We start from the raw sequence: 15,876 nt of genomic DNA on the forward strand, positions 1-15,876 counted from the left end.
AGAGGGTACAGAGGCCACCATCTGACCAACTCGAAATAGCTCTCCAGCATACAAATGATCTCCTTTCTTGGCTCCCTCTCCTCTTCGTTTCTATTTTTCCTCCATATTCTTTGCACATAACATTCATGCCCATAACCCTGGAGCCACATGTTATAATAAGCTCACTACTCTGCTACTCTACACCCAACTCCACCTACTAGATGTCAGTGTTTTATGGTTCCCATTAGGCTTACCTTAGAGGGCAGAGGAGAAAGAAATTACTTGCAAATTACTTTAAGTGGGGATTTGTTTTAGAGCAGCAGTGCAGGATTGTGTCATTCTTCCCAGCTCCTGAGCCCTAGGATGGCACAAGAGGATCAACTACTAGCTCCTCTTTTGTGCTTACCCTGGCAGAATGTTGCACGTCAAGCTATATGTCATGTGGTTCACCTTTCCCTGGATTTATGGTCAGATATATTTATTTGTATTTCCTTTGCACAAATACAAATCCCTTTAGAGGGTCAAAGCAACTGTGATGTTTATTGTGTGAGTACAATTAAGATGCATGTCCCCCCACCGCCACGCATTTATGGAAATAGAAATTGTGAGAGAGCCTGAAAAGTGTCAAGAGTACAGGAGATGGAGAGGGAAAGTTTAACCCATTCAGGATCCTTTTCCTTCACACCTTGATCCAGTTGAAAATCCTCTAGCTGTTGTTCAAATATGGAAGGTGTTGGAAAAGCAATGGCAAGGGATCATGAATTTGTTCCAGAGTTTTAAAGCAGCTAGTAGTGCAGGGGCCGCACAGGGTGCAGCGACAACTAACAACTCTGGCTGCATCTAGAGAGGCCTTTAAACTGGGGGAATATTCCTTAATAACCAGATGGAGCCAAAGAAGTTCCCTTCACCCTGGGTTTCTTGTGTATAGAAAGGTTAGCATGCTCAGTGTGTTCTAGTTGTGGTGCTGGTTTCACTCTCTTGGAATCTGGTCAGATCTGCTGACCAGTTGCTGAATCAGTGGACTCTGTACACTGTTAGGTCCCATCCAGAGATGCCCACAAAATCCACAAACAACAATCAATTTGTCCCTATACCTTTGCGGCTTATATTCAGATGTGATTTTAGCCCAAAGTTCCCACATCAATTCTCTCCATTTTCTACTCTTTGCTGTTCCAGCATCTGCAGAAACTGCTCCACATCCAAAACGCCCACATAAAACCAAACCCCAAAAATTTGACAAGCACATTCATGGAAAACTGGCAGGGGTGCTTTGAAAGAAGAGCAGGTATCCTTTTGGGATTTTCAAAAGGTAGGGAGACCTTGGATTTGGCAGGGGTAAAATTTGGGAGAGCAGCTGTATGGACAAGAGTAAATTAAAGGACACAAATGGTGTACATATTCAATATTAAGCTGAGGTGTTTTGTTCAGCCTACCTGTTTATAACTCACTTTGCCAAGCTCTTTGCTTTCTGGATCCAGTCTGTTTTGTTCAGTCACTTTTGCTAAGAATTGAAGCCTTCACTGATGCCAATGAAGGCTTCCCTCTTGATGCAGATAAGAACTTGGAGGAGAGAAGCAGTTTTCCTCCCCACCATTAATTCCATTAACACAATTAACGTCACATCTAGTTTGGGCCTTTAAGAGAGCTTTAATAACTACGTTCTCAGATGATCAGATGTTTGCTAAAGAACCCCTCCTGATTTTCACAGTCTGGTGCAGCCAAGAGAAACTAGAACCAGCTTAGGGTGACATTTGATGCTTTCAGTTAAAAAAAAAAATGCTTTTAAAAATAGCCTTTACCACCTTCATTTAACTACTGCGTCTGTTACAGGAGGATGGCTGCCAGAATTGCAGGAGCTGATTAATGGAGGGAGCTAGTGACTACTAATTTTACACTGTTATGTCTCTTAGCTTTTTGCATGCATTGGATCTAAGAACGATGAGGATTAATCAACACATCAACAAAGCTTTATAAGCTTTTGCCAGAAGCCCAACAGTTGCAAAAATAATAAATATTAAATTAGACCAGATCTGTAGGATTCTATTGACTAGCCTTTCAGAACATTGATAGTACTGCAAGCTAACCTTGCAATCAAGCAGAAAACCAGATGGGCTATATCTAACAAATAAAATTTCCAGATAGTGACCATCTGCTTCACTTCCCACAGTTCAGCTTTTTTTAAATAAAAAATTAAAATCCCCTATACCCTAAAGGTTCTTTTGGTCATATTCTTCTTTCAAAAGCATATTCCAACCAGAGCTCTATTTAGGAGCAAGGCAAAGTAGTGTGAATCTTGGGAATGAACTGCATGGTGATTAAATTATTTTATTATATAGAAACTGTGATTAAAAGCAAAATGTATAGAGATGGCTATTATTTTTTATTTACATTTTAGAAGAAGCAAAGACAGCAAAAGAAGAAGAAACTAACAAACCCATCAGAGCATCACTATAGTCAGAGCATCACTATAATGTAATAGTAACAGAATCACATATGAATGTAGTGAACATAAAACATTTAGAAAATTTATGCAGTAAACATCTAGAAACTCATATTGGTCTAGGACAGGGATAGGGATGGTTTTGCAGAGTTGGCATCATAGACACCATTAATTTGGCTCTATGTGACTGTCATCTACTTTCACCCATATTTGTTTGGGCTGTATCAGCCAGCTATCAAGAAAATGGTGCCAAAATGTATTGGGCTGGCCCTGGGAGGTGATGCGAGAGATAAAATGATGTTAGAGCAGCAGCATACTGTGTTCAGAGTGCAAAGAGTGCAGTTGCCCATGAAGCACCTAGAGGGGTTTTACAGCCTCATCTTCACTCCAAACAACCCAGTATCTCACCCAGGGAAAAATTCCCACCTGCAGCCAGGTCCTGTCTGCCACTCAGAACCCAAATGCAGTTCTAGACTCTCCCTCTGATCCACCTTCTTTCATTAAGGCTGTCTACCACAAACATATGTCCCCTGCCTCATGCCAGCCCAAAGGGTAGATCCCCTTTGGTGCCCCCACTGCCAGAGTTGGCTGGCAACCCACCATCCCTTTGCACTTGTCACTGGAAACCGGACCCAGATCTTGCTACTCACCTGCTCGTCCACAGTGCTCTCTTACTCCTCTGGCACTCGCCTTTTGCCCTTTTTTATTCTCTCAACCTGTCTGGGAAGCAGTGACTGGTTATCAAGAACAGAAGGCGCAGGTGTTGCTTGTAACAAGCCTGCTGCTCCCTTATCCTGTGGCTATTCCAAGCGATGTAACTTATTTGCATCTACACTATCACAACAGCCTGAATTTATCCCAGCAGTAAACTTCTGCAAAATCAGCAGACACTATATAGCTGAAGGTGCTCTTGTAGAAAACCTGGGGTCTTTGAATAGTGAACAGAATTTCCAAAGATTCTTGTTTTATTTTTTTATAGAATCATTTTGTCAAATTTATGTCCTGCCCTCCTTCCCAAAGGAGGGGGATGTGGCTAGTAACCCAGCAATATCTTGTTGAGGCAGGGGGGATTTGATATTTCAGGAGCCAGTATGGTATAGTAGTTAAGAGCATAAGCTAAGAACTTAAATCCTTGTGTTAAAAATTTAAGCTAGGAACTGTGCACTGTGGATTTCCGAAACATTTCCTAACATAAGAGACAGCTAGCAACTCCCTGAGGCCATGATGCCAAATCTAAACTACAAAGGTATCATTTCTTACTTGTTACTGTAAAGAAATATATTAATACCATTCTAAGGTCACTTTGAGAAATATTTTGGAACAAAAGCTTGTTTTCCTTTTATCTTGGTCTCTAAAGATTTCTCCCAACCTAACAACGTCTCATATTACAGTGACTTGTGCCTAATATAAGAAAAGTATTCAAAAATATGTAGAAGTAAAAAGAAGAATAAATCCTCAATGCTACTTAATTTTGTCTGAGGATACATCTTATTTATTATTATTATTATTATCTTCATTTTCAAGTGCAATGAAGTCATCAGGACAATACACATCTGCACAGATATAGTCACTGACCTTCTGTCTTCCTTGAACTATTTAGTGAAGGCATGGAATCTCTGGATGTTGTGGCCTTGAGGCCTATAATCATCTGGCTATTGGCCATATTGACTTGACTTCTTCTTCTTCTTCACTGAATTTATATACCACCCAAACCCAAAGGTCTCAGGGTGGTTTGCATAAAAAGATCACAGTATTTTAAATTAAAATAAAAACAATAACCCAATAATACCCCCTCCAAAAAAGACCCACATTTTAAAAGGGTATTGGATGTTGATCAGGTCAGCCAAAGGCCTAGTTAAAAAGGAACGTTTTTGCCTGGTGCCTAAATGTGTATAATGAAGGCGCCAGGCAAACTTCCCTGGGGAGAGCATTCCACAGACAGGGAACCACTGGAGAGAAGGCCCGTTCTCATGTTGCCACCCTTTGGACTTCTCGAGGAGGTGGCACATGAAGGAGGGCCTCAGAAGATGATCTCAGGGTCTGGGTAGGTTCATATGGAAAGAGGCGGTCCTTGGGGTATTGCAATCCTGAGCTGTTTAAAGCTTTATAGGTCAAAACCAGCAATTTGAATTGGGCCCGGAAACTAATCAGTAGCCAGTGCAGTTGGACCAGGATCAGTGCAATATGCTCAGACCATCTTGCTCTGGTGAGCAACCTGGCCACTGAATTCTTATGAGAGTAAGTGTCCCAACATCATCTGGAGGGATACAGGTTCCCAACATGGACTTTGTGACTTTCCTCATTGCTACTGAAATAATAATCAAAAAAATCTGGAATGACATAGGAACAGGAGCAGTTGATAGGACTGTGCAGGCTACTACATAGGAAGCTGCCTGAGTCAGGCTATTGGTCAGGGCAGCTCTGTATTGTCTACAGCAGCTTTCCATGTCTGTATTGTGGGAATGTTCTCAGTTCTACCTGGAGATGCTAGGGATTGAACCTGGGATCATCTACATGGAAAGCAGATGCTCCGCCATTGAGCTACCACCCTTTCCCAAAGATTCATAGATAATAGTGGTAGTAACTGCACCGTCTCTGATCTATGAGCCATTGATGTGATTGGGAAAATAGAATTTCCCATGGAATGAATTTCCCAATATCAACAAATATTGTAAGAGCATAAGATCAGGCTGTATGCACTACAGCCCTTTAATCAAGAACAAATGCTTTAGTCTGAAAAAATTCAAGGGCATAAAAGAAAAATGATTTAACCAATTTGTGGTAAAATAACCATATATTCATATGACACAAAATATATCAATTTTGTACCACATATTGCTTGGCATTTTGCAATAAATACCTATTTATCTTTCTGGAATCATAGTGGGATTTCCCCCCCCTCCCAACACAAATTTTAGGTGCACTGTTTTCAGTCAAAACTGAAACTCTGGTATGGAGGTAGGAGGGCCATTGCTTGCTGCTACAGTAGTCATTTGGATTGGTCCACTGTGCCTGCAATATACATCGGTAAAAGAAAAGACCCATTGGAGCAAACTGAATCTCCCTGTCCCCACAGCAAATTGCAGGCGTTCTGAAACTCATCAGGATCAGCAAAGGGTCAAAGCCCCCAGGATGACATGACACGGCCCCATTTCTAATTAGGGAATCATGGTCACAATTTAGATTGGCTTTTCCTCTGCAATTTGCAGCGTGACCTGGGGAGGCAAAGAAGTGAGAAGGTGACAAGGCCAAGGAGAAGATTGCCCTTGTGAGATCCTCTGCAGGCTGTGTCCAACCTGTTGGCCAGAGGTTCCCTATCCCTAGCCTAGAGAAATAAGATTTTAAAAATGATTTTCTAAAAAAAAAAAGATTGTTGTTGAAGGAAAGTCCCTCCAACCTGTTTTGAGTTTTGATAGATCCAGTTCACACTGCATGTCCCTATTACATTTCCTGAATGTGCACTGATATTTTTGCCATATATACCTCCATTTCTATAAGGCATGGAAGAATGGACAGGAAGTCAAAATATCACACAATATCCTCTGTCTTTGAGTATTGCAGCTGTTGACGAACAGAAGATTTTTCCTTCAATAATGGCACTAGAAATGGATCATCAGATGGTCCTCGTTAGAACTTTGTGAGCAAATTGTTCCTTTAACTGAGAAGCTGCTCTGGCCGGATGTGGAACCAGCCACCCAGATGGAACCTAGCCTGTCTTTAAAGGTCAGTCTGGGCCTGTTTGTCATTGAAGCAACATTCTGCTCACATGTGTCATGATGAGCCCCATAGAGATGTCATGGCAATGCTGGTCAGATGGGGAGGGAGACTGGGTAATAGTGTGAAACTGGTCCTGGGGAGCAGTCCAATGGGCTATAGCATGTTGATCTGAATACTGAGAACGGGCTGAGCCCTCCCTCAGAATCACTGAACATCCTAAGCATCAAAGGAGAACTGGTTTACTCAGACCCAGCTCTGCCTCTCACCAGTGTAGTACTCGTCAACTTAGAGGAGATGCAGGAGCCTAGATTGGACAGTGAACAAGCAGTCTCAATCCCACCTTCACTTCCAAGGGGACAACATTGGTTGCACCAGCATGAGCTACTCGCAAAAGTGCCTGCTTGCTTGCTTGTCCAGTCCCATGTCTCAGGATGGTACCCACGTGAATGGGGTGTCCTGTCCTTCAAAAGAGATGCTCAGGATGCCAGTCAAGTGTTGGGACAACATCTTAGCTTATGCCTAGCCATGAACTGTAGAGCTCTGTTTCAGCTGCTGATTTGTGCACCTTATAGCCCGATCTATGTTTGGACATTGGGGTAAATTCTGGAATAAAACATTTGTAAAGGATAGTACAAAGAGTCTGTGTACCTTTTTCACAACGGGGAGCCAGGACAATATGATTCTTCATCCTGAGCTATTCAAGATGCTAACTGTTTTGCCTCATTGAAACATGACCTCTGATTGGCTTTGCCTTGCTTCCTTTGATAGTGCCCAGATTCATGCCTAGCACTCCCTTCTCTTGGGGTTACATCCCCATCTGGATGAGACCACTGAAAGAGAATCTGCTGGATTTGCCTCAGTAACATTACCCATATTATTTTTATAAAATAGCAGTGGCTCCAGTCACTATCAAATTGGTCCTGACTCCCTATTCTGGGATGTGGTGTGATTTGTCCTTTGCTGTATCTTCCTATTCCACCCAGCAACCTTGCCACTGCCTAGTCTATGGAGCATCTAAGTCAAGCTTTGAAGGGTGCAGACATTTTACTAGTGAAATAATCAGACCACATACAGTGTGGTTTCCTTGCATTCCCTAATGGTTTTGATATTGGACTGCTCCTCTTAAGTGCTTTAACTTGACAGTTATGATCAGCGAAGTCATCAACAACTATCAACTAAACATCTGGAACTGCAGGCAGGGAATTCAAGGTCTTCTAGAGACGGGGGAAACTCCCCTCCCCTTTTGTTCCAGGAGAAATCAAGTTTATTATCCTTTGGGCCCTGCATAGTGTTCACTTGCACTTTGTAAGAAGATGGACTTGGTAAGAAGTGATTATTTTCTCAGCAGGAGCTAAGGAGTTATTTAACGTCCCTGTTATGTTTGCTATTCTTTTTGCTGCTTTTAGGTTTTGTTGTCCTTTGGAGATCATGACAGCAGTGTGCTGCTATCCTTTCTTAGCTTCACTTCACTTCTGATGTTAATAGAGCCTGCAATAATTCTTTTCTTTCATGCAGTTGAGTTTAATTTGGGGAGTAGTTATTGATATGAACTATGTATTGGTGCACCTGGAAACTTATTCAAGAGAAGAGAAAAGAATGGCTAGACATGCAAGGCTCAGAAAACAGACCAGAGCCATGCACATCATACAGGTCGGCTGCTTAAGGTAATCAGGCCCTTTTACTTGCTTGGAAGCAGCCCACTTGGGAACCATATGTAAGGTACTCTGGGGACAGTGTGTGGTATTCAACTAAATTTCAGAGAGGGGGCACCTATTTAAATGAATGCACCTACCTTAGTCATGTTTATCAATTTCGGTTGGTCTGAGTAAAGCTTTGTTGAATACCACGCTGTGAGAGAAGAACAATATATAATTTTATTTATTTATTTATTTATTTTATCGCCAGTGGTGTAGTGTGGTTTCCCGGTGCCAGGGCAGATGCACGCATGCACTGGGGGGGTTTGGGGTGTAGAGGGTGAACACTATTGGAGTGACCCCTACACTGGACCCAAGCAGGGACCCCAGATGCCCATGGGTGGGGTGAGGAGGATGCACCAGCCATGCGCCCTTCAATCCCAGCCTTGCTCTTGCTTCGCAAGGCTGGGATTGAAGGGAACATAGCTGGTGCATCCTTCTCACCCCACCACACCCCAGCAAGCCCTGTTCTGCTTTGTGAAGCTGGGATCTGATCTGAATCATTTGCCTGGTGAAACATTCAGATCAGATGCCAGTCTCACAAAGCAGTGCAGGGCTTCACAGGGCAGCATAAGGAACCAAATGTGCAGCACCCCCTTAAAATTGCACCTGGGGCCATTGCCCCGGCAACCTCCCCATGCTATGCCCCTGTTTATCAGAGCAATGCACAACAAACATTCAAACCACATAACAAGCATCAGTAAAAGCATAGCACTAAAATAATTGGCAAATAATTAACACATCCCCATCAAAATAAGTCAGTAAGGGGAAGGGCATAGCTCAGTGGTGAAGCATGCAGAAGGTTCCAGTTTCAATTCCTGGCAACTTCAGGTATAGCTGGAAGAGACTCATGATTGGAACCCTGGAAAGCTGCCACCGGTCTTTGTAGACAATACTGAACTAGAAGGACCAATGGTCTGATATATATAGGGATATATGTTCCTATCCAAATATATCCAAAAACTCTACAACAGAACAAATTTTCTGAAAGGGTTTCTTCAGTGGTGACTTGACCACCATTCTTGTGAAATCAGCTGTTTTCAAGTGCTTTTTATTGTATGGATGTTTCAATATCTCACATTTCATGTGTTTTCAGTTCCACTGATTTCAGTGGAACTAATATGGTCCATCTGGGGATGAGGGGCGTCTCTCACACAATTTGCAATATGTACAAATCCATCTAGAGCTGATACCCAGATGTGACATATTTATGCCCTGTGGACCTACATGAGAAGAAGTATGTACCTTGACTGAGGAAAAAGCCCACCAAACCATACATGCAAGTCCAGAATCTAATGAGGATAATGGTAATATGCAGCCCAGAATCCCTAAGTTGATATGGCAAAGAAGCATTTGGCAACTGCATAGTGAGGGAAGCTTTGAATTATAATTTGTTTTGCTTTTCATCACTTCCATTTATATTAATAATTAGCTTCCCAGTTTTTTCTTCATAGCCCACTTGTCGGCTTTATTCAATGTGACAACTGTGTGAAATCTTAAATGCTTTTCTCCTACATCTGACATTAGTTTATAAATGATAAAAAAGTATTTAAAACTCAGCAGAGCTTCTCAAAAGCCAAGGAAAGAATTCTTGAGTAAATCTAGTATTGATGCCTCCGTGTGAATCTAATGCATTTTGGTGAGCACTTACAGTATCTTCAGTAATGGATACCATTAAAGAAAGAAAAAGGCCTCTGTGGCCAACTAAACTGTTACAAGGTCATCCTGCGCTGCTCATACTTCTCTAAATACCATTCCATTTGTTTTAGTAGCAATTTCTGGAAATCTGGTTCATTTTAAGGCTGGAAGGAAGACACTGGAAAAGTATCACATGTGGGATCCATGTGCGTAGTTCTTTGTGATGAAAAGAAAGCGGTTTCCTTTGTAAAAGTAATTGCAATGTAGGCAAATCAACAGCAGGATGTGCAGCCAGAAAAAGTCACTCATTACAAATGGATTTATGCCAATCAAGCAACAAAGCTCCATGCACCAAAGCAAGGCTCCATATGTACAGTTAATGTGGATTCAGATGCACATCTGCATAGGTGGACATGTACATGTTCATCCTAGGTTTCTAACAGTAAGTTTGGGGGTGTGGATGTGGTTATACAGTGGTACTCGGGTTACAGACGTTTCAGGTTACAGACTCTGCTAACCCAGAAATAGTACCTCAGATTAAGAACTTTGCTTCAGGATGAGAATAGAAATTGCACGATGGTGGCACAGCAGCAGCGGGAGGCCCCATTAGCTAAAGTGGTACCTCAGGTTAAGAACAGTTTCAGGTTAAGAACGGACCACCAGAACGAATTAAGTTCTTAACCCGAGGTACCACTGTACTGTGCTATGAAACTGGTCCTCTTACTTGATTCTGACCGTGAATTCTGTCATGTCCTGATATTTATGATCCTGGGTTGAATCCAACTAAGAGTAGAACTAATTAAATCAATGGACCTGACTAACTTACATTCAATATTTCCATGGGTATGATTTAACTGGATACAATTCCTGATCCTCAAATCTTCCCATAAGAAATGCTCTGTTAGATGAGGACAAAGTATTATTTACCTCATTTCCAAGAATGGTTTGCCAAGTGCTTCTGGGAAGTCCACAAGCACAACAGGAAAGAAGGAACACTCGTTGCTCTTTGTCCCCAGCATGGAGTATGCAGAGATATACTGCCTCTGAACCTGTTCAGCTGATCATAGCAGTTGGTACAACTACCCTCTGTAAAGTTGGCTACATGGAAGCCATCTAAGCCTCTGGCCATCTTGTTGCAGGGAGTTAAATAAGTCAACTATGTATTGTGTGAAGAAAGACTTGCTTTTTGTATTTCCTAAACTTTCTGCCAATCAGCTTCATTGGATGATCCCAGATTCTAGTGCTATGGGAGAGGGTGAAGAATTCCTCTCTAGTCATTCTCTCCACACCACCCATAATTTTACAAACCTCTATTAGATTACCTGGCTCCAGGTAAGACCTGACAGCTGCTTAATCCCCTGTGCTAAACCCCACCAGTCAACCTCATTCTGCATGCCCATACTTTGTTACAGCTGCTAAGGTTATTGTGTTTGGAAGGAGGAAAAACCCCTGGTCACTTGAGTCTGCTCTATCATCATTCATGAAAGTGGTCTGTTTGGCTCTTTCAGTTGCTTTCAGATACACAAAGAACTAATCAGTGTTTACTGATTAGTGATCAGTAAACAGTGATCAGTCCTCACACTGCCTCTTGCTCATGTAAAGAATATCCTTAGACTTTTCCCACTTTCCTCCACATAAATTTCTTGCCAGGACTTCACGTTTACAAAGAAGTAAACAAATAAAAACAAAAAGCAATCTGCTTCTCCAGCTAAGATGAATAAATAGCTAGGTGCAGATTCTGCAAAAGAAACTTGTGGGAGAACACACACAGAGAATGTTTAGGAATTGCTTCTTATACAAAGTTGGGGGAAATAATCCAGCAGATGAACTTTAGATTTCAACAAAGACAAACTCACAAGTCTACATTTAAGATGTTGTTTAGACAAGAACAAGAGGGGGTTGTTTGCTGAAGGCAGGCAACTCATTTGCTGTTTTACAGAAGGTGACGAATATATATATATATATATATATATATATGCTTTCGTAGATTTTCACGGGTACAGGAATGCAGGTTTTGGTGTCTTCGGGTGTCTTCCCGTGTAAGAGTCGGGGTGTCTGGGCGACGTTTCGACGAGGTCTCACTCGTCATCTTCAGGCTGGTGCTTTCGGCTTCTTGTTACTGGAACAGAGCAGAATCTGGTGTTTGAGTTCCTATAAATACTGTTGAGGGGTGTGGTGTATAGCCTCCAACGTTCTGGGCAGAGAGGAAGTTCCTAGATTAGTGTGCCTTTTCTTCTTTTGTTCCTTAATTACTTGAGGGATATCTTGGGTGATTTCATGAGTGATATTCTGAATATCACTGGGTGGGTCATTAAGTGTAGATTAGTTGCTAAAGCTTTCGTGTCTTGACCTCTTGAGCTTGTGAAGAGTTTTTCTGAGAAGATGGCTGTGCTGTATTTAGTTGTGCTCTGGCTTGGCTTCGTGTATAGGGGCGAGCTATGGTTTTGTGCCTTGTGCCAGCCAGATCTGTGTAGGGATTGCAGGGGGGTGCAGCATCCGGAGGTGCCACTATAGTTTGGCTACTGGATGGAGTCTGTAATATGTCTGTGGAGAGGGTCTGGGTTTGGGTCTGGTGTTGTTGATTGGTGACGGCGTTCTGTGTGCCTCTGGTTCTGGTGTCGGTTTTTGTGGGGAGGGCTAATTTCCAGATGTCTGGCAGGCGGGACGTGTCGTCACGCTTGTTCATGTTGTGAGGGTGTTTCTCTATCTCGATGGCTTCCATGATTATTCTCTTGTGGTGATGTTCCATGTTAAAGAGCAATTTGGAATCTGCAAAATTAATTTCATGTCCTGTTTCTTTCATGTGTTGGAAAAGAGAGGAAGTTTTTTCTTCTTTTTTGACGGCATTCTTGTGTTCTGCGATGCGTGCATTTATTTGTCTGTTTGTTTGTCCAATGTACGTGGCTGGGCAGACTTTGCAGGGTATTTCATAGACCCCTTGGTTTTCCAGCTGGATTTTGTCTTTTGGGTTTCTGAGGATATTGGCTATTTTTTGGTTGGTGCAGAAGGCTGTTTTGATATTGTGTTTATGGAGGATTTTGCTGATTTTGTCTGTAGTGCCCTTGATATAAGGAAGGAGGGCCATGCCATTGTTTTCTTCTGTGTCTTGGTTTTTGGGGGGTGTTTCTTTTTGGATTAGCTTCGTAACCCTGTTTTTCTGGTATCCATTGGCGATTAACACATTTGAGAGATTCTGTAACTCAGTTGTCAAGTGGTCTTTGTCAGCCAGGCGTTTGGTTCTGGAGATGAGAGTCTTGGCTACGGAGTTTATTTGTGCAGGGTGGTGGTGTGATTGTGCATGTAAGTAGCGGTTGGTGTGTGTTTTTTTTCCGGTAGATAGTGTGTCCTAGGGAGCCATCAGGTTTTTTGTAGATTAGGACGTCAAGAAAGGGGAGGGAAAACAATGGCATGGCCCTCCTTCCTTATATCAAGGGCACTACAGACAAAATCAGCAAAATCCTCCATAAACACAATATCAAAACAGCCTTCTGCACCAACCAAAAAATAGCCAATATCCTCAGAAACCCAAAAGACAAAATCCAGCTGGAAAACCAAGGGGTCTATGAAATACCCTGCAAAGTCTGCCCAGCCACGTACATTGGACAAACAAACAGACGAATAAATGCACGTATCGCAGAACACAAGAATGCCGTCAAAAAAGAAGAAAAAACTTCCTCTGTTTTCCAACACATGAAAGAAACAGGACACGAAATTAATTTTGCAGATTCCAAATTGCTCTTTAACATGGAACATCACCACAAGAGAATAATCATGGAAGCCATCGAGATAGAGAAACACCCTCACAACATGAACAAGCGTGACGACACGTCCCGCCTGCCAGACATCTGGAAATTAGCCCTCCCCACAAAAACCGACACCAGAACCAGAGGCACACAGAACGCCGTCACCAATCAACCACACCAGACCCAAACCCAGACCCTCTCCACAGACATATTACAGACTCCATCCAGTAGCCAAACTATAGTGGCACCTCCGGATGCTGCACCCCCCTGCAATCCCTACACAGATCTGGCTGGCACAAGGCACAAAACCACAGCTCGCCCCTATACACGAAGCCAAGCCAGAGCACAACTAAATGCAGCACAGCCATCTTCTCAGAAAAACTCTTCACAAGCTCAAGAGGTCAAGACACAAAAGCTTTAGCAACTAATCTACACTTAATGACCCACCCAGTGGTATTCAGAATATCACTCATGAAATCACTCAAGATATCCCTCAAGTAATTAAGGAACAAAAGAAGAAGAGGCACACTAATCTAGGAACTTCCTCTCTGCCCAGAACGTTGGAGGCTATACACCACACCCCTCAACAGTATTTATAGGAACTCAAACACCAGATTCTGCTCTGTTCCAGTAACAAGAAGCCGAAAGCACCAGCCTGAAGATGACGAGTGAGACCTCGTCGAAACGTCGCACAGACACCCCGACTCTTACACGGGAAGACACCCGAAGACACCAAAACCTGCATTCCTGTACCCGTGAAAATCTACGAAAGCAAATATATATATATATATATATATATATGGATGGAAAAGCCATCATTAATATGAAAGGTTCACTAGGGTTCACAATTACTTCGAATACTGCTTGTTACCTCCATGCTTGAACTGAGTAACTTCTTTATGCACCACATTCCTGACAAACAATATATCTATTATGGAGCCCAGGTGCAGTGAAGCTGCGGATGGCAAGGCCTAAGGATGGTGAAATTGGAATAAACACAGGCCAACTACATGGAATTTTAACAGACCACAACTTTGTTGATCATAGATGTCAACAGGTTTCGGCACAGGCATTGGGTGTGTATCGTGAATCAACAAACCTGTCAGCTGATTGACTATTTGGGCAAGGTTAAGCAGGGATATGGATTGCCCTATGATGTACACCAAATCAGGGCAACCCCTCCCAAGATCACCATGGTGGAGCTATGGCCCATCAGCCCCCATCTGGGCATTTGGCCAGAAGAGCCTTCATCCCTTACATCCATACACCAGGGTGACTAGGGATAAATTTACTGAATGAGATGGAAGGGTATTTGTCTTATAGCTCACAATGCAAGATATAAAATATATTGTTTTCACAGAAGTGGCTGGTGATAAAGCCCCAGGCCAGGCAGCTTTACAGCAGAATTCTACAAGAAATTCAAAGAACCCCTACATGACCCACCTATTCAATGACATCATAAAAGGGGGCCCCATTCCTAAAACCTGGACCTCCTCCAAGATAGTCTATATCCCTAAACCACTCAAAGCCAGCCTCAAAGTAGAAAATAATACCACCCCATCTCATTAATAAACCAAGACTACAAGATATTCACATCCATCTTGGCTAACTGCCTAAAAAATTTCCTATACCAATTAATAGTCCCAGACCAGATTGCCTTCGTCCCTGGTTGTAATATAACAGACCCCATCAGGAAACTACTGAATCTGGTCAAACACAACAAGGCAACTAAACTCCCACTGACAATGATGTCCCTAGACATCCTCAAAGCTTTTGATTGCTTAGAATGGAAATACCTAATGGCATTACTAACGAACATAAAAGCCACAAACATCAAGGGAATGGAAATAAAAGGCAGAACCAATAAATTAGGGCTCTTTGCAGATGGTCACAACACCAGACTCCATGAACCACCCAAACCAAAGAACTCAACATCTTTGCAATGGTGTCAGGCCGACAAATAAATTCTGCAAAATCTGAGATATGTGTTTCAACACCCCACTCATATCCAAAGAGAATTTGCCAACATCACCAAGATAAAACTTTGCTGCACCAAGTTCAGATACCTTGGGGTACAAATAACCAGAAACCTCTACAGTTACAACCCCTTGTGGTGGCAAATCAACAAAGACTTGAGAAGATGGAACAGCACCAACTTCACCCTCTCAGACAAAATATCCATGATCAAAATGATGACCCAAAATTAACCTACCTATTCCAGACGCTCCTAATCTGGATTCCCCACCCCAACTCTGCAAATGGCAGGAAAAAAAATTACATTCGTTTATCTTCTCACACAAAAAACTGAGAATGAACCCCAAATACCTACACCTCCCCTCTTCAGTAGGAGGGTGGGGAATCCCCAACATAGAACTATTCTACATTCTCAACCAAGTGCGTCACATAATCCCATACATTCTAGAAGATGAGACAAAACAATGAGTACACCTTGAGAGATACATAAATGGAAAATACCTCCAGCACAGCATACCCATTCCTCTCAAACAAACTAAGGGAAATCCCCACACCATAATGCCCACTCATGTTATAAAGAGCTCATAACCCACCTACTCTCAGCGGCCAGAAGCATCATAGCCAGGCACTGGAGAGATCTGCCAGGAGTAAACATGGACCAACGGTATCACATCTGTAGAAGAAGAAGAAG

This window comes from Podarcis vaucheri, assembly GCF_965113315.1.
Source record: "Podarcis vaucheri genome assembly, chromosome: 3".
Taxonomy (NCBI): domain Eukaryota; kingdom Metazoa; phylum Chordata; class Lepidosauria; order Squamata; family Lacertidae; genus Podarcis; species Podarcis vaucheri.